The sequence below is a fragment of the Ciconia boyciana genome, chromosome 4 (genome assembly GCF_034638445.1).
Source record: "Ciconia boyciana chromosome 4, ASM3463844v1, whole genome shotgun sequence".
Lineage (NCBI taxonomy): Eukaryota > Metazoa > Chordata > Aves > Ciconiiformes > Ciconiidae > Ciconia > Ciconia boyciana.
This window is the reverse complement of record NC_132937.1, coordinates 89614195-89636109: the sequence shown is the minus strand read 5'-3', so window position 1 is coordinate 89636109 and position 21915 is coordinate 89614195. Positions and strand designations below refer to the sequence as shown.

The following is a 21915-nucleotide window of genomic DNA, read 5'->3' as shown; positions in this document are numbered from 1 at the left end:
TGTATTATCTCAAGCAAGAGACCACTTTTTTCAAGAGGATTCATCAAAAACGGATAAAGAACAAAGACTAGATGGGGAAAACCCTTCATATACAGTGTTCTTCAGTTGTGTTGGTTCTTGAAAGAAAACAGAAAAACCATCTACATATGAGGAGGTAAACTGAGACAGTTTATGTGACAAGGCTCCGAAAGTGAGTCAAAACAAATCAAGTCACCCTGAAACAAATTTCCCGGAGAAAGAGAAACTAATGTACACAAGAAAATGACACTACGATGATGGGTCTACTGAAAATAGACATAGTTTTTTGAAAGCCTTTCTGTTTGCCACAGCCATACCCATGTTGCCATGACCAGTTATCCAGATCATTGTCAAAATGCAGTCATACAGCTGGGAAAGGCTCACACGAAAAAATACAGGGTGTGAGGAGAGGGAGATGAATACAGACACAAAAGGTAATCAGGGAGATGGATTTCACTAATAAACATAATGTTTGGGTCAATTGATTCAAGAGACAAAACAAAACACCAGCATGCCAGATCTACACAGTAACACTGAATACCTATTTCCTATAGCAAAGCAACAGTAAGAAAGTTATCGTCCCATTCCCTGCAGTAACACCTCATTAAGAGGAATGGTTAGATCTTTCTGGGAAGAAAAGACCAGTTTCAGTTGCCACTGAAGCTGGAGTACAATCTACTTCAGCTGTGTCTGGCTTGTTGCTCCTTATTCTGTTTGCTCACCCACTAATAATCCCTTGGCCTGCTTGACTTTCTTAGGCAGTTATTCATCGTCTATCAACCATAGCAGTTTAACCATTTTCTGCTATTTCAACGTAATGCACAGGTGTATGGCAACACTGAGAGCTAATCTGGTGCCCTCAGCATATCAGACTTTTGTGAACAGGCCCTCCCACTTTCCAGCTCACAGAAAACTTACAACTTTCCTACTGCTCTTTACTTTATTCTTTCAGGCAGTAAAGTTTCTCCACACTGCTGGAAGCTAATGCTAAGTATGGCCTTAGATTCAGAGACTGTCCGTTGCCCTGAATCATGTACTCCCTTTTATACATTCTGAGCATCCAGAAAACAAGGTTTCTTCAAAGAATCTCTCCTTTCTAGCATTCACACGCTGACATGCTCAAATCATTAATAATTTCTGAGATTTCAAAAGCTACTCCAGGTTCTTCTTTTTCCTTTGAGACCATCAATTCAGTCCATCAAAGCTAAAAGTAAACATTCAGAGAGTTTTGCACTTCTGCTTAAAAAAAATTTTTAATTAGAAAAAAAACAATTCAAAATGCAGATGATGTTCAAAACCAACTTAAATATAAATTGGAATCTTTGTGGCTGTCTCTCTTGGGAAAACCATGTTAGTAAAAAGGCAGTGTGTGGAGTTCAAATGTGGTACGCAGATGGAAAGTTTAATAGGTATCTTTAAGTACCATTAGATGATTTTACAGCTTGTCCCTGGCCAACAAGGGGAAGTGGGCCATTAAAGATGTCATGCTAAGAAAGAACCATCTGCCAAAGCCAGCAGAGGTTGGCTGGCTGGCTGAATTAGCAGCTGGAGTCTGCAGCTGAGAGTCCTCATGCTCATTTCTTTGTCTCCCTCAGTCACCAGGAATTAACAATAGAAAGTTTAAAAAAGAAAGCATTGTCCATTTTGCTCAGCAAAGGGTATTGGAAGTTCACATGGGAAGACAAACTACTTGCCTTTTGGGGATCATATTCTGACAAGTAGGTTATAAGTCAAAACTTTAATCCCAGGGGAACAGGATTGGTGGTGGAAGTTCACAGTTTTTAATTCCTATCTGGGTGATTAAATCCAGACCAGATGAAGAAGGGGCAGGCAACTCAGGAGGACTACAAAGGTGTAGCAAGGCTGTGCAGGGAGAAAATTAGAAGGGCCAAAGCCGAGCTAGAGCTCAATCTGGCTGCTGCTGTAAAAGACAACAAAAAATACTTCAAATACATTAGCAGCAAAAGGAGAGCTAAGGAGAATCTCCAGCCCCTAGTACACGGGGGAGGGAACACAGTGACCAAGGATGAGGAAAAGGCTGAGGTACTTAATGCCTTCTTTGCCTCAGTCTTTAATAGCAGGGCCAGTTGTTCTCTGGGTACCCAGCCCCCTCAGTTGGAAGATAGGGACGGGAACCAGAATGGAGCCCCCATAATCCAGGGGGAAATGGTTAGTGACCTGCTGCACCGCTTAGACACTCACAAGTCTATGGGGCCTGATGGGATCCACCCGAGAGTACTGAAGGAACTGGCAGAAGTGCTCACCAAGCCCCTTTCCATCATTTACCAGCAGTCCTGGCTAACTGGGGAGGTCCCAGCTGACTGGAGATTAGCGAATGTGACACCCATCTTCAAGAAGGGCCGGAAGGAGGACCCGGGGAACTACAGGCCTGTCAGCCTGACCTCGGTACCGGGGAAGCTGATGGAGCAGATCATCCTGAGTGCCATCACACGGCCTGTAGAGGATAACCAAGGGATCAAGCCCAGCCAGCATGGGTTTAGGAAAGGCAGGTCCTGCTTGACCAACCTGATCTCCTTCTAGGACAAGGTGACCCGCCTAGCAGATGAGGGAAAGGCTGTGGATGTTGTCTATCGAGACTTCAGTAAAGCCTTTGACACGGTTTCCCACAGCATTCTCCTGGAGAAACTGGCTGCTCATGGCTTGGACGGGTGTACTCTTTGCTGGGTAAAGAACTGGCTGGATGGCCGGGCCCAAAGAGTGGTGGTGAATGGAGTTTACTCCAGTTGGCGGCCGGTCACAAGCGGTGTTCCCCGGGGCTCTGTGTTGGGGACAGTCCTGTTTAATACCTTTATCAATGATCTGGACGAAGGGATCGAGTGCACCCTCAGTAAGTTTGCAGATGACACCAAGCTGTGCGGGAGTGTTGATCTGCTTGAGGGTAGGAAGGCTCTACAGAGGGACCTGGACAGGCTGGATCGATGGGCCGGGGCCAATTGTATGGGGTTTAACAAGGCCAAGTGCAAGGTCCTGCACTTGGGCCACAGCAACCCCATGCAATGCTACAGGCTTGGGGAAGAGTGGCTGGAAAGCTGCCAGGCAGAAAAGGACCTGGGCGTGTTGGTAGACAGCCGCCTGAATATGAGCCAGCAGTGTTCCCAGGTGGCCAAGAAAGCCAATGGCATCCTGGCTTGTATCAAAAATAGCGTGGCCAGCAGGACTAGGGAAGTGATCGTGCCCCTGTACTCAGCACTGGTGAGGCCGCACTTTGAATGCTGTGTTCAGTTTTGGGCCCCTCACTACAAGAGAGACATTGAGGTGCTGGAGCGTGTCCAGAGAAGGGCAACGAAGCTGGTGAAGGGTCTGGAGCACAAGTCTGATGAGGAGCGGCTGAGGGAACTGGGGTTGTTTAGCCTGGAGAAAAGGAGGCTGAGGGGAGACCTTATCGCTCTCTACAACTACCTGAAAGGAGGTTGTAGAGAGGTGGGGTCGGTCTCTTCTCCCAGGTAACAAGTGATAGAACAAGAGGAAATGGCCTCAAGTTGTGCCAGGGGAGGTTTAGACTGGATATTAGGAAATTTTACTTCACTGAAAGGGTTATCAAGCATTGGACCAGGCTGCCCAGGGAAGTGGTTGAGCCGCCATCCCTGGAGGTATTTAAAAGACGTTTGGATGAGGTGCTTAGGGACATGGTGTAGTGGTGGTCTTGGTAGTGTTAGGTTTACGGTTGGACTCGATGATCTTAAAGGTCTTTTCCACCTATACAATTCTGTGATTCTGTGATTCTGTGAACATAGACATTATAGGGGAAAATGCTGGGGACATGTAGCAGCCAAACAGAGCCAAAATATAAACAAGATAAACTATTGTTCACTGCCATTTTATTCAAGAAGAAAATATTATGAAAATCAAAATACCGTTTTATATGAATGTTCATTATAATTACTGAAGGGAAAAAAAAGTCAAATTCATCTGTAACTAGTAAGCCTCATCTTCAATATCCTATACTTTTTGTAATCAGCCACACTACTGTGAAGGCAATTTTCAGTTTTAAATCATTCAAACTGAATCTGTGATCTGATTCATAGTCCATGTTTCCATCCTATCTTTTTCTCTTTGCCTACAAGACACTGGTCTATCATCCAAGAGGTATTTTCTGAACAAGTAAGGGCGTATACCTACCTATACTCTGGGAGGTTTTATAGAAAACTGATTTTGTTTGCCACACCTTCTGTTATCCCTCTGCAGAGAGTCACCTGCCTGTGTCTCCCAGCACTGCTCCCGGCCCTTCTGAATCAGTCAGCTACGCCATCCCAAGGGGTTTTGAAAGAGGGGGGCTGCCATCCACCGGTTACAGCAAGGAACATTTTGGCAGGGTCTCTTTTAGGCTAATTTGTCATCTATGATCATGCCACAAAATTCCATTTAAAAGGTAGTTATAAGCACATCAGCAATTGTAATACTTGTTTTAAGTGACCACATTATAAACTTCGGTGGATACAACCAGAGGACTGCAACGGAGGGATTCAGGCTTTTAAGGAAGGAGAGGCAGGGAAGGTGAGGAGGGGAGTGACCTGCTGTGTGAGAGCATTGGGAATGCAAAGAGCATTGCCTTGGGACAGGTCAGGAGTCAGTCAAGAGCTTCTGAGTCAAGATTAGTGGGCAGACCAACATGGGCACTGTTGTGGTGATATCTGCTATAGACTGCCTGCTCAGGAAAAAGTAGATAACTTCTGCAAACAAGTGGAAGAGGTTTAACATTCACAGGCTCTGGTCCTTAACGGGAACTTTAAACCCCCTGATACCTGCTGGAGGGGCAGTCCAGCAGGGCTTAAGCAATCTAGGAGACTTTTTGAGTGCATTGCAGCCTCCTGGCACAGGTAGTGGAGGAGCCAACAAGGAAAGGTGCTCTGCCAGACCTGATACTTAATGAAGAAGGAAGAACTGGGGGGGGGGGGGGAGAGAAAATGTGAAAGTCAGAGGCAGCCTTGGCTGCAGTGCCTATGAGATAGTGGAGGTCAGGATCCTAAGAGCAGATAGCAGGGCAAAAATCAAGACCGCAGCCCTTGATTACATGAAAACACACTTCAACCTCTTCAGAGATCTGCTTGGAAGAATCCCATGGGATACAATCCTGGAGAGAAGAGGGGTCCAGTAGGACTGGCTGATAATCAAGGATCACCTCTTATGAGGTCAAGAAAGGTCTGTCCTGACAAGTAGGAAATCAAACAACTGTTGCTGGAGGCCTGCATGGATGAGCAAGTTGCTCCTAACTGGAGTTGAATCTGGCAAGGTATGTGAACAGCAACAATAAAGGATTTTACAAGTACATAAACAGCAAAAGGAAAACTAGGGAAAATGTGGGTCCACTGTTGAATGGGGCATGGAAACTAGTGACAAATTCTACAGAAAATGACAAGGTACTCAATGCCTTCTTGGGCTCAGTCTTTACTAGTAAGAACAGCTTTCAGAAATCCAAGGCCTCTGAGACCAGAGGGAAAGTATGGAAAAAAGAATTACCTTCAGTGCAGGAGGACTAGGTTAGGGAGAAGTTAAACAAACTGGACATATGTAAGTCCATGGGACCTGAAGGGATGCACCCACAAGTGCTGAGGGAACTGTCTGTCACTGCAAGGCCACTCTTGATTACCTTTGAAAGGTCATGGTGATTGGGGGGCTTCCCTGGAAACTGGGAGAAAGCAAATATCACTCCTGTCTTCAAGAAGGGCAAGTGGGAAGATGTGGGAAACTACAGGCAAGTCAGCCTCACCTCAGTCCCTGGGAAGGTGCTGGGAGAAAATCCTCCTGGAGGGCATTTCCAAGTACGTGAAGGACAAGAAGCTGACTGGGCGTAGTCAGCATGGATTTACAAGGGGAAATCACACTTGTCCAACCTGACGGCCTTTACAATGATGTCACTAGCTAGGCAGATAATAGGGAGAGCAGTTGATGTTCTTTACCTTGACTCTAGTGAAGCCACTGTATCCCATAACGTCATCACAGACAAGCTGACAAAGTAAAGGTTAGATAAGTGGACAATAATGTGGATTGAAAACAGGCTGAACTTCTGGGGCTGGAGGGTTGTTACCAGTAGCACAAAGTCCATTTGGAGGCAAGTCACTAGCTGCGTACCTCAGGGCTTAACACAGGGGCCAATACTGTTCAATATTTTCATTAATGATCTAGATGATGGGACAGAGCACGCCCGCGGGAAATTTGCAGATGATACAAAGATGGGAGGAGCGGCTAATACACCAGATGGGTGTGCCGCTGTTCAGAGAAACCTCTACAGGCTGCAAATAGGCAGAGAGGAATCTCATTAAGTTAAACAAGGGTAAATGCACAGTCCTGCCCCTGGCAAGGAACAACCCAGGCACCAGTACACTCTGGGGGCTGAGTGGCTGGAAAGCAGCTTTGCTGAGAAGGACCTTTGGGTTCTGGCAGTCAAAGCTGACCGTGAGCCAGCAATACACCCTCACAGCAAAAAAGGCCAACAGTATCGTGGGCTGCATTAGCAAGAGCATTGTCAGCAGGTCAAAAGAGGTGATCCTTCCCTCTACTCAGCACTGGTGAGGCTGCACCTGGAGTGCTGGGTCCAGTTCTGGGCTCCCTAGCAGAAGACAGTCGTGGACTTAACTGAACTGAGTCCAGTGCAGGGCCACAAAGATGATGAAGGGACTGGAATATCTCTCATATGAGGAGAGGCTGAGAGGTAGGACTCTTCCCTCTGGAGAAGAGAAGACGCAGGGGATCTTAGCTATGTGTATAAATACCTGATGGGAGGGAATGAAGATGAGGGGGCAGACTCTTCTCTCTAGTGCCCACTGACAGGACAAGAGGCAACAGGCACAAATTAAGACATGAAATACCATCTGACCACAACAAAACACTTTTTTGCTGTGAGGGTGGTCAAACACTGCAACAGGTTGCCCAGAAAGTTTGTGAACTCTCCAGCCGTGGACTGGACAACCTGCACTACATGACACTGTTTTGAGCAGGGAGGTTGGACTAGATGATCTCAAGAGGTCTCTTACAGCCTAGATTATTCTGTGATTCCGTAATTCTGTCCAGTACAGCTCCACAGGATCAGGGCCAGAGTGCTCACTGTCTAACCATGCTGCACTCATGGCCTTCAAGGAACACCTTTACACTGGAGCTGCTAGGGAACTATTTAAACATGACCACATTAGGAGGTGAGGAGGTCTGTTCCTATCTGCCAACCAGGAGTTGTACTGGAGTTGTACTGCAGAACTCCATTTCGAGTTGTACTCCCACAGCTGTAGGAGTACTTTGACAGAGTAACTTACGGTGCCAGTCCTAGACCAAACAGTACTGAATATAAGCATCTTGACAGGTTCAGAGGGCAATTCCTTCCCCAAGAGCAGGAGGAATGCATGTACTTCCACTTCAGATCAACAGCACAGCCTGGAGACTGGGAACAGATTCAGGGGTGCAGATAACTTAGGTACATGCTCAGCAAGCTTTTTGTGTACCTCAGTGAAGGCAGAATATGACTCTGACACTGGGCGGTTTGTTTTCTCATTGCTGGAAGAAGAGTGAAAGTTAGTTATCACTGGAAAAGTTTGTAAATAAATGTCTATTTAGTACACCAAGGCCAGAAATTTAGCAGGTGACAGTTTACATTATCACAATATGTAACATGTAATAAGACTGAAAATGAGTTGCTCAATTTGAAAATGTAAGACTCCAAAAGTCAGACTATTAGAAAAAATGGGGACTCTGAATTCTCTGAAGGAACAGTGTTTTACTGAGATCTCTAACTGCTCGTGTGGCCTCCATAGCGATACATCCCTACGATGCTGAAAGGCAGGTACAGTTCATTAGCTGTTGCTATTTCAGGTAAACTTTTATGGGTTTGATTGCAGGATAAAGCAAGAGATGAAATAGCTTTCAAAGGCGGCTCTAATTTTTTGCAGGATCGCTGCAGCTGCCTGACACAGAACTTTTTGCCAAAGCAGAAATCCAGTTTTGTTGTCCCATGCTACATCCCCCCTAAACTGGGTTTGGTTCACTACAATGGTACTGGTGTATGTCTGAGGATCCCCACCTGTTGGAGAAATTTTCCCAGACCTTTAGGACAGCTTTGGCTAGGCAGTGAATACAGACTGCAGCTGGTGGAAAGAACTGGGCTTTTTTACCTATTTCTGTATCTTGGCATACACACTGTGAATTACTTCCAATGACAGAAATCATTAGCTTAATGCTCCCAGTTATGCCATATAGAATCAGTCTGCCTTAGAAAGATTTTATAAAAGATTCAGATTTTTGATTCAGAAATCTCACTGGAAGTCAATGACATTTGTCAGAGCCTGACTGTGTTCCCTCCATATTTACAAAACCCAACCTGATGATAAAAAATGTCAGGGGAAATTCCACTACCAACAAAACAAGATCCTGATACAACAAATGTAACTTTCGTAAATTAGCCCTATAAAAACTCACATAAAGAAAAGCCTGCTCAAAAATCAAGGAAGGTGTCATTGTCACCAGCATTTACTCCAAGAATGGAAAGAATTTTAAATTTTATTTAAAGAGGAACTGTTAAGACATATTTTAAATGGAATGAAAAGAAGTTTTGTGTGTGTTAGCAGCTGAGCCCTCATAATAGGAGACATGCTAGGATAAGTTTGGGCAGATGACAGGAGAGATAACAAGGAAATCCTTCATTTTAGCTGAAGGCTACATTCCATGTGACAATTTTTTCATCTTGAATATTTACATCATCGCTTGCTTTACTGCAAAAGCTTTTCAGCTCATGTGCAAGCAGCTGCAGCTTCAAAATTAAGTCCTCCGTGTCCTGCAACCCAATTATCTGCAGGAGGCATAGACTATGCGAAACTAAAACTTTATCACAATCCTGGTGGCAAATGTCCACATGAGTGAATAACTCAGATTTTTTTGCGTCAACAAACTTCAGTTGTGGGGTTTTTTATCTCTTTTGCTGCTGTTGGTTTCTCAGAAGGCAATTAAATTACTGTATCTTTTTATTTTTAGCTTATTGACACCTGTTGCTGTGCCTTGGGACAGTTACAAATGTTTGTGATCTCTGCAGCAAAAATATATACTGTTAGTTAACTGGTAATCAACTCGCTCAAGCTACAACACAACCTGAATACTAAAAAAAGCACTGATTTTTATTCAAAAACTTTGGGTTTGGATGTGACGGCTACTGTGACATAAAGAGCTCTTAAAATATGCCTGTCCAAAGACAATTTATAAAGTATTTAAAGGAACTGCAGGTGTAAATGAAAGACAAAATGGGTATAAACTTTTAGATCCCTTATTTTCACTTCAAAGGAGAACAGAAGGATGTATCTTCACCCAAACCTTCCAATTGCTCTTTTCTTCACCAGGAAAATTTATGGGCAGAAATTCTCAATGCAGCCCAAACCAGCAGAAAACTGAAATGAGCAGAACAGGGAGTCACCATGAAGATAAAACAGTGGGACTGCCATTTGTGAGATCCTCATTCTTGCCAGAATCCCCCAGATCAAAGGATGTTCAAACACCTCTGAGACAATCTCTACCATGTGGATTGCTGGAAGCTGGGAAATAGCACCTTCCCCTTTTCTTACACTCTTCTCCCATGGACATCCTCTATTGGGCTGGATGGACCCTTGCTTTGAACTTTAAGCCTTTCTTCTTCCTTTGCCTTTTCTGCAAACCATGTGCTCAAAAGCCATGGATCTGGAACCAAGGTCCTGAGTAAACCAACACCTAGGCAAAACCTTTCCCTGTTTGATCTTCAATTTTAATTCCTCCAGAAACTCTGTGAAGCATTCTACTGGAGGGCTAGAAATGCATGGGATTGGAGTCTTTCTAAAGCCTTTCAGTTTTAATTTCCTTTACTCCAAATGCATACACAAAGCTAGGGGTTTAAGAACAGATCAAGAGTATTCTTGGAATCACTGATGCTACCTGTTTCTGGATCCACCAATGAACTACTCTGTAATTCAAGAAAAATAACTTCTACTCAAAATTTCCTGTCTGAATAGCTACTCACACGTTATGTAGACTACTTTGATTACCTGAGCTTTGGTCTCTTATTTGGCAAATGAAATAGTAACATTTACCTTGCTTTATAGGGCTCTTCAACAGTTAGATCTTTAAAAAAATACCAAAACCAAGCCCTAAAACACCAAGAGAAAGGCAGCCATGGTATGCAACTAATTTTAAAGCACATAAATGCTAAACAGATGTATTGTTTTAATGCCCAAATATTCACTGGCACTTTTCTAAAAAGTCTGATGTCATCCAGAGTGTGGTTTGGAATTGTCTCCGATGCTGAGTATTATAGCTTCAAGCTTTAGGGATTTGTCTATTAGAGGACTGACTTCCTTCTATTAAAACTGGTTAGAGCTAATGCTGTACAAACAACAATTACCATTATTTCACCATGCTAATGTTGACAGTATATATTTGTTGGTAAACTATAATGTTTCTCAGTTCAGCTGAACATCTGCTTCTTAAAAGAAAAGGTACTTCTTTCCATATCCAGATGAGAGTTTTGTCTTTCAAAGACAAGCTGTTCATTGTCCTCCCTTTCCCCTTCCAACTCTTAATGGGCTTGATTATTCCCTTTTTGATCATCTCTGATTCCAGATGTCTCGGCAACCTTCCTTTTGTTTCTCATGAGTCAAAGTGCCACTCAGGCACATTATGAGAAGTAAATACAAGTTTCCACTGTATATTTTCAAGCTTACGAAAGGGCACAGCCCCCCTGGTGTTCCTCAGACATGTGACTCACTGTGAGATGGAAAGAAGAAAAAAATGCTCTGTGTCAGCACTGTCGGTAAAGCCTGTTTCACTTCATACTGTGTTGCTGAGATGCTCTGAGCATTTGTCAGGTCTTTTCTAATCTTTGACTTTGCTGTAAGTGGGTTTTTCTGCTCAGTCATACAAAACAGTCACCCACCAGGTACCACGGCCTGCTATGACCCCCTATTCCAAGCATTCTAAGCATGGCTCAGAGGATTTTCCAAGTAAAGCAAAACTTTTGAAAAGCGAGACTCATGAAACACTACAAAAGTCTGTGTTTTAGGAAATTCCTACATCCATTTGCATGTGGAGGCACCAACCACTGTGGTGCATCATCTGCTGGAGAGCATCTTGTGTCAGTCATCAGGGGAAATGGAACAATTTAGACCTTGGCTTTGTGGTTTTCTCTACTTGAAAACCATTCTTTGAGGTTAAATGTGTAACCACAAGACTTTGGGTCTTGTACAAACAGTATCAAACACTGAAAATTATTTGATATTCCCACAGTCCGTATGCTGTACATGTAAGTTTTGTGGCACATGGCCTACTATAAACAAAGAATTTTTACTGTAAGAGTTGTTCATCCCTGTGACACAGATCTTACAACTCAGCCTGAGAACAACTGTCAGGCTGCAGAGCCTTTCTCTGCGTTGTAATGTGAATTACAGCGTAACAACGGTTGTCTGGCATCTCACAGTGCACTGTTTAGGCACACGGAGCTACATCAACCATCAGTGGAGGAGAAGGGAAGTTTGTTGCTTTAATTAATACAGCTTATGCAGCTCTGTCCACATGGCTGGTAGAAGGTAAGAGTGAAGATAACTATTTCACATTACTTTTGTGGCTCCTCAGATCTCTTTGCAGGACAAGTGCTTGTCCTGTCACAGCTACATCAGTAAGATCGGCCTTCGTCTTTTGGCTTCAAACACCAAAAGGCATATGCAGAATGCACATTTTGTTTCCTGCTTCACTGCAAGCGGTTCTTGGACTGCGTTGGCTGATGGGTTCCAGTCAAAACTGCCCAGCTTACAGGGAAAAATAGACAAACAGTTACACCAGCAGCTACGTATGTTAAAAGGAGAATGAAAGAGAACATGAATGAAATTCCAGCTTCTGTTGTAATCTGTGCAATTCCGACAGACAAATAGTAAGCAGATTTTCGTGGGGGTAACAGCGCTGCATAGAGGTACCTTGAGGGTAGATGGGAGACTTGATGGAGTTCTACAGTGCTTAAAAACCATGAACATGTAAAGTTGTACATGTCACGTGCAGCTACAGGACAGTTGTTTTAGCAGCAAGCAAGCAAGTCATGTAGAAAGACATGCTTGCATGCACCACTGGACTGAAAAACACAGCTCACAATTATCAAGGAAAAAAACACCTTCACTCACCACCTACAGACATGCCTTGTGTTGGTGATATTGATAGAAGTGTTTGCATCGCAGCTGTGGAAGGCCAGCAGCCAGTACTTAACGACTTCTGCTTGGATTTCTCCAGGTTAACAAAGGTGTATGAAAGCATTTTATCCCTGCTTGGGTAGACCCATAGAAGCAGAGAGAAACAACCTACCAAAACTTTTAAATTTTGTTTTAATTTCCATGAAGTCAGGCAGTCCCCCAGCATGTAACAGTTGGCAGTGTTAGAATCAGAGCACACATACACCCCACTGAAGCATCGGGCATAAGCTGACAAGTATCCAGTTTTGTTCTGTTGTTCAGGTGTTTTCCGTTACTTTCTTTTCTACCATTCAGTGTAGAGCTATACACACACAAATACACTCCAAAAACAGCTTCTGTGCTGCTTACTTTTTGAAGTTTCCATTAGCAAGAATATTGCAGAAAACACATTTCGGGAGTATTAACAGCACAATTGGCTAATACAAACAATTCTATGCTCAAAACCCATTTTTGACAGGAAAACAATCATTCATTTGAAAATACCTTGCTCGTTACAGAAACATAAAATGAAGAAACATGTTTTACAGCAGTATCACTAACTAATATTTGTGTACACCGCACCATTTAATTGAGTGTTTCTTGCTTTACTACTGTTGGATGGTAGCTGGCATCAGCAGCACATGCCTGGTTTAACTAGATAAAAAGCAATTAAGTATCTATTACATGATAGTAAGACAAGGTAAAGTAAGGTCCGTTCTTGTTATACATGTTCTGATCGAAGATCCTGATGACCCTCAGTACACAAGTATCAGTAAAAACAAGAAGGATGCTTTACATTACCACTAAGTATGACTACTAAGCAAAACAACTATTGGCTTGAACATGGAAGAATTCTGATAACTGGCGTTCATACTGACTTGTATCATACTAGATTCACACCTGTGTAATAAAACAGGGTTTGATCCATTAATTTTAAGATCACTGAATGTGAACTGGTTGAATTACCATGTCTAATAAATGTTACACATAAACCCAAAGTTTTTGCAGGCACTCTCCAGTGTTAAAAAAAAAAAAGTTAAGATCATATGATTTAAAGGTCAACTTTAGACCCAATCCCCATCTTATTAATCTCCATTTCTTTCTGCTAGGCTTTCTTCAGCTGAACAAAGACCACCAACTGTGAATCCTGGGAGGCGATGATAGCTTGGTAGCTATAACAAAAGATACTAGCACACTCTTCTCCATTAATGAGCCAATGGCAATTTGAACCTGCTTTCAAGAGCAATTCAGCTTTTCCTGAATGTAGAAGATAATCAAGCTTAAATGTGTTCCATTTTAATGAATGGCTGAATGACTCTAACACAGTCTGGTGGAACAGAAACTACAAGCCTTGGTCCCCTCTGCTGAGGACAAAGGGACAGTGAATAAGCAGGAGGTTTGAGTGTACTGTAGAAAAGTTGTTCTAATAAAATGGACATGGTCCTTAATGGTGCAAAGACTAGCCTCTGCTTTTTGCTTCTCCTCTACCTCCTAAGCAACCTTATATGTTTGTGTTCAGGGTTGCACCAACTTACATTAAAAAAAAAAAAAAAAAAAGAGAGAGACTGTTGTCCTTCCTACTTTATGCCTCCTGTCTGTTAAGGTACCAGGCCTCTCATCATCCTTAAGAATCAATGCTGTAGAAGGAATACAGCTACCTTCTTCAAGATCACGTCAGAGTCGAGATTTCAAGTTGTTTTCTTCAAGGTACTGAATAGCTAAGGCACCAACTGTTGACAATCCTCTGTGTGAGGGACTACAGTGGTCCACATACCACAGAAATGGTGAACCCAACCACCACAAAGTTAAAGCAGAGCCATTCTGAGACTGAAATAAACTCCCTTCAGAACCACCATCATCTTCCCCAGCTTTCCCTTTTTTGGCATGCCCTTTTCCAATGTAAACACATGCAAACACACTCATAAAGAAGAGATAAACCATAAGATGCAGCTGTGTAGACAAGGGCTAGTCATGTCATGCGCAGCACTACCAGTGAGTGTTCAGCTGAAGACAGTGGTCAAACTAATCTGGTGCAGAAAAATAAATTCTAGCAGGAGCCGTGCTAACCAGCCCTTCTCTGGGAATAATTTTTCTTATGACAATCTCCTGCTGACTTCTCTTTCTCCAAGCATGTATGCTCCTCAAAGCAGAGAATGACTGCATAGCTAGCCACAGAAATGTACTACTACTACAGTTGTCTTTAATGGTAAGCACACAAGTGACTTACACTTATAAATAATACTAACAAAGTTTGATGGTTTTCTCTGCAGCATTATCAGGATGAACACTGTGCTTACAAACATTTCAGATTATCTGAATATGTCATTCTTGCTTTTGTGTTTAAAGAGTAAAGAACCATAGAATCATAGAATCATTTAGGTTGGAAAAGACCCTTAAGATCATCAAGTCCAACCATAAACCTAACACTGCCAAGTCCACCACTACACCATGTCCCTAAGCACCACATCTACACATCTTTTAAATACCTCCAGGGACGGTGACTCAACCACTTCCCTAGGCAGCCTGGTCCAGTACTTGACAACCCTTTCGGTGAAGTAAAATTTCCTAATATCCAATCTAAACCTCCCCTGGCGCAACTTGAGGCCATTTCCTCTTGTCCTATTGCTTGTTACTTGGGAGAAGAGACCGACCCCCACCTCTCTACAACCTCCTTTCAGGTACTTGTAGAGAGCGATAAGGTCTCCCCTCAGCCTCCTTTTCTCCAGGCTAAACAACCCCAGTTCTCTCAGCTGCTCCCCATCAGACTTCTGCTCTAGACCCTTCACCAGCTTCGTTGCCCTTCTCTGGACATGCTTCAGCACCTCAATGTCTCTCTTGTAGTGAGGGGCCCAAAACTGAACACAGCATTCGAGGTGCGGCCTCACCAGTGCTGAGTACAGGGGCACGATCACTTCCCTACTCCTGCTGGCCACACTATTTCTGATATAACGGCTCACACATGGCTTTTATCAACACAAGGGGTTTTTAACCATGTATTTTTAAGTACATATTTGACTTTCCTCCAAAAAATACCTATAAAAGACATGAGGACCTCATTTAAAAGAAACTAATGCATTTTCCCTTGTTAAGGTTTCTAATTTTGCTCTATTTACACACTCTACGTGAATCTAGAAGCCCAAAATTATATTTGAAAGAAAGTGGCCAAACTTAAAGGCAGTATTGGTGTGTACGCCTCTGGCTGAAGCGAAGACCTTGCCCTTGCTTAGGCTTTCCAGAAGTTGCCTTAGAACTTTGAAGTTCTAAGGCATTCCACAGTGAAGTAAAACTGAGATTATACTTTAAACAGAACATACTTCATTCTGACAAGTATCACCATACGTCTGGGGCAGCTGAAGACCCCACTGACATACGCCTCTTCCCTTGGCTAGATTCTGCATAAAACATGCCCCAAAAGTACCAGCGTTGTCCTCAAAAGATTGACCTTAAGGATGAAAATACTTTCTGGGAGTAGGGACTACCATGAATTTTCTACAATATTTCTGAGCTTAAACAACAACTTAAATTTGGCAAAATAAACATAGGCAAAACGTAGCCACTAAGAAAGCTGATACTTGTGAATCTTATTTCATTTGAGGTCCAAAAAAATGAACCAGCAAAGTTATTATGATCTGTAAATGCCACTCCCACACATATTCTGCCTTGCAGCATATCAGACAAAGTCTGTTTTATAAGGTTTCAAATAAGGAGCTATTCTCCTTGTTCATCAGGGAAAGGAATGCACACAACACTGTGGTATGCAGACTACTCAGTTCACAGAAACCCACTCTCCAAGGCAAAGCATGTTCAAGGTATTGAATTTCCCACACTTTTGAGCTGGGCACAAGCTCAGCCCCAGTATGCCACAGACTTAATACACCATAGACATCAGCCGCCCTGTGAAGGCAGCTAAAGAGAAGAGGTCACAAGTTCAGTTAGGGTAAAAGCTGTTGTTGTGAGTTGCAGATCCTCTGAGAGACTAATTCAAGTAATGTCCCACAGCGTATGCAATCACAATGTGCTGGAGAGCTAAATTCTTTGAGAACAAGGGACTTGGCAGCTACAGGACAGACCACTCCAGCTCCCATGTGAGACACCACTTCTTGCAGGTGTTGCATACTTCTTTCTTCCTCCCAAAGCAGTATGAGTGAGCAGAGATCCTGAAACCTTTCAGCCTTTGCAGAGCCAGCTAACACATCCCCCTCCCCACAAGCTTTCCCTCCATGCTACCACTTAAGTTTTTATTCTTTTTTTTTTTAAGTTTCTGTAGCATATAGAATGGAAGAAGAGATCTGCTGAGACCTGCTTTTCTACGTATTAGTAAAAGTGCTTTTTAGCCCTTAATGATTGCCATAATACAGAAAACTTGGCATATGAGGCATCAGCCTTCTAATACGCATTCTCCAGGTGAGGCAGCATTGATTCACACCAGCAGTGCCAAATCCTTCTCGTGGAAAAGCAGATTATGCTAAACAAGTTGCATGTACTTTCCATTGCACATATTTTCTATTATTATCAAAACTAGACTGAAGAATGGGTTAATTTATATGTCTGAGCTGGAAGGAGACCTATATGTTCCTCAAATGGCACACCTAGCATCAGATCAAGAGGGTACACTGGGGAAGACAGCTGGGAACGATAGCTTTGGGAGCAGTCACCTGTCAGTCAACAATGATTGGGCTTGAGGATTGTCTAGACTACTCCTCCTAAGCTTCAGTCCCTATTCTTGTATAAGCAGAATGCCTAGACTAATAAGGCATTTTAGATACCAGACAAAAATAGGGAATCAAATTGCTCCAAAGTACAATCAGTCAGCAAGAAAGTATTGCAATGCTAAGAAAGCCAGATAGATAGCTATCTAGTAAACTGCATCACTCACTATGCAGATGGGGCCAACACAATTTTTATCAATCATCTTTGATGGCACTCTTGAAGTATACTAGGTTTGTGGGTTGATTCATCTGCCAGCTTAGTTTACATAGAAGCACCTGTTAGATCCTGGACCACAGGAACAGGAAAAAGAGGGAGGAAGCTCTGACATAATCTAGTTGTCAAATATCCACCTGAAATTTTCCAGTCACATATATTTCAAGATGCCAAACTTTCTAAAAGGACAGCTGTGCTGCTGCTATAACTTTGCTGTAACATACATATATGCACAGAATTCACAATGTTTAATGACTAGAGGAAAGCAACAGCCATACAATAGTCTATGTCTTGTAGAATTTTCTTTATTTCATTTGCACAAGAGATTAACTCAAAGTTCTTGGCAAGAACTTCATGTGCTGAAGGAGACACCAAGGAAGGGCAGCAACAGTGAAAAGAAGATAAGTGTTACAAAACAAAATTCTTGTTTAGCCCAAAACCAGCATTGGTCTGACAGGTATAAAGCAGAAAGGATTGTTTGGAATTTACAACAGTCTTCAGCTGGTAGCCTACAGCTATATGCATCCACCACTTCGTGACTGAATGACCAGTTAACAGCCAGCAATCTGACCCTTCCCTTCAGCCCCTGGCAAAGCTTTGTCTTAAAATAAAAGAAACAAACCAGCTGTAGAGATTGTACATTTTTTTATTGCAGGGCAAACGTGCATGAAGCAATGGTGGTTCCTAGATGGTGCAATTGCAATGGCTGCAAAGAATGAAGTATACACAGCAAAGGCCCACAAACGCCACTTTGCACACACCATGAGCACCTCCTCATACTTTGGAAGAGCAGTAAGACAAGAACAGTTGTAAGACAAAGTCAATGATGTCAACCACTCTCCTCACATTTCTACAGGCTGTATTGTGAAGAGGCCTCTGCTCAGTAAAAGTAGTTGAGGAGTCTCTATTCACATTCACCAGTCAGCTACTCCCCTGCAGAAAAAGTGTCCCATGTGGTAAGTATTATTACTGGCTAGAGTACCAGAAAAATTCTACCACAATATTAGTAAGAAACAATTGAAAAAGTTTAGTTCTTGATTTAGTGGTTGTTTTGAATCACATCCACGAGGGCCCTCCAGAGTCTTGGTCTGCTTTTGTAGATGCATTGTGGTTACATACCGGGCTCCTCTTTTGGAAGCAGCGTCACATACATGCTCTTTGCAAAAACTCTGAAGTTGCCAGCTACCAAAATTTACTAGTTAAGCATGGACCAGGCAGTGTATTTCTGAAGATACATTAATTTTTCAGCTGAAGTGCTAGGCTTTAAAAACTTTAAAATTATGTTTTCATTTTGATCAGACATAACTAGGCTATTTGATTACAGTAACTTAATAAACTTTGAAATCCTCCTCTACAAAGCTCTCATAGCTTAAAAGTGATTTTGTACTTCCATTAAATGCCAAATTGCAGCTTCTTAAATTGCTTAATCATTTTCTATTCAATTTAGCTGTTGTTCCTGAAGCAGTCTGTCAGTGATGAAATTAGAATTAAGAATCACAGGATAATTCAGGCTGGCACAGATTTTGGGAGGTCTGCATCCTAGCTTTCTGCTTTATATAGCCATCAGATCAGATCAGGTTGCTCAGGGCTTTATCCAGCCTAGTCTTGAAAACCCTGAAGGATGGAGACAGCACAACCTCTCTGGGCCCCCTCTTAACTGCTTTATTGTCCCCATTGGGAAAAGTTTTTCATTATGTCAAGTAAGAAAAGAAGTTCATGTTCTTGTTTATTTCAGCAAAACTCTCTGTCTTCTGACTGTCTTCTCATTTCAAACTATGGACCTGATGAAGAAATCACATGGTGACATTCTCTGGAGGTCAGATTAGACTAAATGAAATAATCCCCTGTGGCCTTAAATATCTGAACATCTTTCCCAGCGACTCTTACAACAGGAAAAAAAAATCATTCCATTCACTGAAAATCCAAACAAGACAGAATGACTCCCAATTTAAGGCTGCAATGAGGAAGAGAAAAAACCTAACGCAACTGAATTTGTCTTGTTTGGGAATCAGGGCCTGAAGGGAGCACAGCAGTAGAGAGCTGCTTGCTTTCTCAGCTCCTTTTTTGACACTGCCCAAACATGTATGGTGAAAGCTGACAACTGCAGTTCACCAAAAACTGCAGCTGTCCCAAGGGTCTACTGCTTCCCGCTCCAAATGATTTCTTCCGCCTGTTTACCAAAAAGCACAGAGATTAAAAAAAAAGGGGAGGGAGGGCAGGGGGAAAGTACTTTTGAGGCTATGGAGTATTTAAGTTGTCCATATGAGCCTGGGAAATGCATCCCTTGAAAGGTGTTTAAATAGTGAGAATACTAGGTGTCTGGAAGAGCAACTAGTATTTACTGAAGAAAAAGAGTTTACCTTAAAGCTAAATAAAACTCCAGCACAGTACAAAAATTCATGCTGGGGACTAATATGGATAGCTTCACTAGAGTGGCCTGAGCAGGCATACAGAGTGAACTCTCCTCCATTCTGTTCCTGCATTCCCACTCAGTGAGGGCTGAGACAGGTCAGGGTGTATCTGTGGTTACATACAGAACTTGTTTCCAGAGCTGTCAGCCTCCTACATGCCTTAAATCCACTTAACATGGATAAAGGAAATTGATAATAATGGAAATAAGAACAAGGACATAATCACGTCTAAAATCCTCTACAGGCTGTGAGGCCATTTTCCAAAGACAGTACTTAAAGCTTTGCTATACGAAGAAGTTGTCCTAATATTCAGCACCTGTTTTTGTCACCTGCACACAACTCTTGACAGCTCTTCTGTTCCCGTACCAGCTCCCTTTTCTCCTGCCAGCCAGCTTAGTATTAGTAGGAGACTGGCTAGAGGAAGAGGCTCTTTACCAGCAAATGAATAGACCAGAATGACTGCAGAAAGCAGAGAGGAAATAACACCAGACCACAGCAAGTACAGAGACTGGTAAGTGGTCAGAGGTCATCGTGCCAATGTAAACACCGAGAGGGTTAAAGATAACATTCGTAACAATTTATAACTCAACTGCATTTGTGTTTTTTTTAAACCACAGAGGATCAACACCACCACAAAAAAAAAAGCCCACCAAGCCTGGCTATCCCTATCCTGAAGTTATTTTCCTTGAAAGTAGCTCCTCAATGAAAGCTGCACTTAATCACAGTTCTTTAAATCCTTTTTTAGACAGTTTGCATAAGATAGGTCAAATGAAAGAGGACCAGTTTAATAGGATTAAGCCGAGAAAAATGTGTTCAAGTTTCTGTGGACAGCTCCTATGAATCCCACTCCGGATCTCTTCACCAAACTCATTTGCTAACAGAAAGGTGAGCCCAAATCCCATCCACTGGACACACACTTTTTCCGGAACAATTCTCTGTAGACCATATGCTACAAAGATTCAAAGCAATAGATTAATATCTTTAAGTTACAGCCACTCAATGCTTTAAAACTGTTGTACTATTAGTAAGGATGTACCTAAGGCTGTTTTGTTTTCACATCTGAGTGTATCATCTTTCAGATCTATTTCAGCTGCTTTGAAGAATGAACAATCGTCATTTTGACCGTCATTAATTTATCTGAATGAAAACAGAGGTTTGCATTAATACTAAGCCTCTGGTGCATCTATCCAAAGGCTTCTGCAGAACAGGGAGAAACAAACAGTACCCAACACAATAACAATGCTTCTCTTTCTGATCAGTTGTGAAAAGCAAAACTTGTAACAATATACATGCTAAGCGACTGCATTTCATTCAACAGCTTTATAAGCAGTACTCAGACAGGCTGGCAGGTAGTATCATCTCCAATTCACAGGTAGGGGATTGAGGTGCAAAGAAATCAGAAAGATTCCCTTGAAAGAAAAGTAACTTACCCAGGAATAGACCCAAACTTCCCTTTGACCGTTCTGGGTGCCTAAGTAGTGACTGGCTGAGAGAAGAGGTACCCAGAATGCCAAATTCAATGCCGTGTGCATCTTTTTCTAAATTGTCACATTTAAGGCCTCCCAAGCAATTTTACCAACATTTTCATACCACAAATCGGTGAATTGAGAAAATAATTAGAAGTGTGCAGGTGGCCACTATGGTATCTGCAACAAAGGCTCAAGAGGAGGGGAGAGTGGACTATGGATGCAAGTGCTGTTCTATGGAATAAGACTCCAAAGGGTATCTATAAAATCTCTTTATGGGACTGGACAGTCATCTGAGTCTGTAGTACAACCATGGTGCAGTCCACCACTCCATGAAGGCTCAAGCAGACTTTTCCCCTTCCTTTGGGTCAATTCAGAGTGAGACGAAGATTTTTCACAGACATCAAGCACTCCTGTTCTGACTTGTATCAGAGTCCAGTCCCACTCTAAGGACCACAGGTCTTTCCCCTTCCTCAGTTTCTTCAGATTTGATTTAATCTACAACAGCAGGAGCTGCTGGGAGGACAAAAATAGTAGATTAAGGGTATTTACTGATTCCATTCTTAGGCTTACAATCGGTGAGCCTTCAGGATAAAAGCTCCTCCAGATGTATCTTACTACAAACATGAGGGGGGAACATCTAGAGCTAAAAACTTGTGTGTTACAGAGTATTTGTTGGTTCAGCAAAGCCCATCAGCATGCCAGTGTGTTACCTGCTCCCCCTGCTTGCAGACAGACCACATTTTCTGCATATGCAAACTGCAAGAGCACAGAGTAATATGGGAATAATCTAAGATGTGAACCTGGTACAACAGAAGCCTGCAGAAATGCCAATGGAAGCAAAATCACATACTTCACTGCACCTTCAACCCACCTTCAATTCCAAAAATCATTCACCCTGAAGAAACATAAAACAACAAATGC

At 42.6% G+C, this 21915-nt stretch overlaps 1 protein-coding gene across 3 annotated transcripts in view; it reads right to left on the bottom strand.

Moving 5' to 3' along the window:
* Positions 1-21915, bottom strand: part of MOB3B (MOB kinase activator 3B) — a 107227-nt gene that overhangs the window by 41876 nt on the left and 43436 nt on the right. The gene's annotated exons all lie outside the window — the stretch shown is intronic.